Source organism: Orycteropus afer, unplaced genomic scaffold (genome assembly GCF_000298275.1).
Source record: "Orycteropus afer afer isolate SDZICR_OR568_19922 unplaced genomic scaffold, OryAfe1.0 scaffold00014, whole genome shotgun sequence".
NCBI lineage: Eukaryota > Metazoa > Chordata > Mammalia > Tubulidentata > Orycteropodidae > Orycteropus > Orycteropus afer.
In genome coordinates, this window is record NW_006921601.1 from 6,049,068 (window position 1) to 6,051,589 (window position 2,522).

The 2,522-nt window shown below is 37.4% G+C and overlaps 1 protein-coding gene across 1 annotated transcript in view; it reads left to right on the forward strand.

Moving 5' to 3' along the window:
• Window positions 1-2,522, forward strand: part of IPO7 (importin 7) — a 71,818-nt gene that overhangs the window by 8,987 nt on the left and 60,309 nt on the right. The gene's annotated exons all lie outside the window — the stretch shown is intronic.

Here is a 2,522-nt window from a genome sequence, read left to right on the forward strand (position 1 = left end):
TTTGATTGAATCTCTTGGGTTTTCTAGGTATAGGATCATATCATCAGCAAATAGGGATAGTTTGACTTCTTCCTTACCAATATGGATGCCTTTGATTTCTGTAGGACAGTTTTTCATATCTGGAAATTCAGCAAAATATTTATAAACATATAATGTATATTTTCAGAAGACTAGTCTTCCAAAAGACTACTAGCATCCCTTAACTAGGAATATGCAAAGTATATACTGTTCTGAATTTGGGAAAGGAAAAGTCCCTGGATACTCTTAATGTAAGACATGTGGTTATTCAGTGACATAGCATGTTAAGATCTGAAAGAAAGAAAATAGCCTATTAATATTAATAGGAAAACAATAATTTCCTTTTTCAGATGTAATAGATGAATATATAATTAATTTGTACTAGTGGTAAATCATGATGAGTTTAGTTTAAAGTGGGGTTTTTTGTTTTGTTTTATTTTTGGTTATTTTTCTTATCCCTTAATAATTTATAATTAAGTTATTTAAGGTCTGTAGTTAGAAAGCATTTAAGTATTTATATTAATGAAAGGAGGACTGTACCATTATGATGACAACCTCACTATGCCTCATATTTCTTCTAGGTAAAATAGATATATTTTCTTTGTTAAATTCTTTAATAAAAAGGAAAAGTTAGAAGTTCCTTGGCTCTTGAAATTACCTGGATATATTTATTTTATGTAAAATCTGATGTAACAGGGCCTATAAGTCTCCTCTCTGCCTTACAAATGGTATAAAATGCATTAGGAAATTGACAGTCTGTTTGGTTGCATTTCAGCGAAGTGAAATAATAAAAAGTCACTGTTTTAAAGAATAAACTTTAAAAGATTTTGACATTAAGTGATTACATTGGAAAATGTGGATCCAGAGGGGAAACTGATTTTGGAAAAAACTCAGTTAAGGTTTTAAGTCCTTTTGAAAAGCTGATAAACATCAAGGAGGAAATGTCTAGCAGGTACGCAGGTAGTTCGGAATATGGAACTGAAGCTTAGGAGAGAAAACAACAGTGGAAAGGTGATTTTCTTTATTTGATTGTAGAGGAAGGGGATGTGATCCAGAGGTATGGGGCAAACTGAGGGCTAAACGTAGTGGCATGTGCATTTTGGGACATTGAGAAACATAGGAAAAAGGAGAATGGAGAATTGTGCGTGGAAGCATGAGAGAAGCCAAGAAAAGAGAATGTCAACTAAGAAGGTTGGTTGTGGGTAATTTAGTTTTCTTTTTGTTACTTGAATTTTATAAATTTTCTACCAGTGAGCTTGAATTACTTTTCCAATAAGTAAAGAATTATTAGAAAAAGGATGGAGTTGTTGGAGTTTCTGGGTGAAAGATCTTAAGCAGAATGAAGATTTTTGGGGGAACAAAGAAAAGCCTTTAAAACATTGGTAACCTTAGGAAAAGCAACTTCTGATTAGAGTTGATGAGTGGAATGCTAGTAAGGGGTTAGGGAATAAGACTGTAGGTTAAAAGAGTAGCAGGGTCAAGGGAAATATATGTGGGTGGGTGTGCTTTTTTATTTTTATTTTTTCCCTCTTCTGGAAAAGTTAGGCTTATTTTAGGTGGAGTGAGGTAAGAAGTGGGAAGAAGCCTGTGGTGGAGGTTTTTTCAGGCCTTTATTGCCTTGGTTTTTTTTTTTTTTTTTTTAATTGTGGTTTGGGTGCTAATTTACATAGCAAACTTGTTTTATATTCATCAGTTCATGCACATCTGATTTCACACCCGATTACCATCCCTAACCATGAAAAATTCTCCTCCCTGTGACCACCCCCTCTCTGTGCCCTTCTTATCTGTGCATTCCTGTCTGTCCAGCTTCCCTTCTGTGAATGCTACCTCTCTGGTGTCTCAAGGCAGATTGATCCATGGAGTGCATCTCCCTAGAGTGGGTGGGTGCATCGACCTGTGGTAGGTAGTGTACATGTAGGTCTTTCTGCTGTTGGGCTGAGAGCCAATCCATGTAAGTGAGTCCATTTCTAGTCCCAGAGGGTAACCTGGGGCCATAGTCTCGAGATTTCTACCAGTATCTTTCCAACCTGTAATTCTAGTTGTATTTTTGTTTTTGAATTTTGTTCTACATTCTCCCTCCCACTCTATCCAGGATCTACAGTTTTGATCCCTTTCCAAGTGGTTGACATTGGTAGCTGGGCACCATCTAGTTCTTCTGGTCTTAAGGTCATGAAGGCTGAGGTCCTCTGATCTGTCTTATCTTTGGACTAATTGTTTCCAGATGACTTTGATTTTCTTTGCTCCAAATGAGAGACCAGTTATTGGCATCTTAGATGGCTGCTCAAACGCTTTTCATACCCCAGTTGTTACCCACCCAAGTAGGTTGTTTGTTGTTGTTGTTATTTGCCATCGAGTCAGCCCTGACTCATAGCGACCCCTCCTTGGGTTTTCGAGGCAGTGTCACTACGGAAGTAGGATTGCCCAACCTTCCTTCCGAGGAGTGGCTGATGGATTTGAACCGCCAGCCTTCTGGTTAGCAGTCAAGTGCCTTAGGCACTATGCTA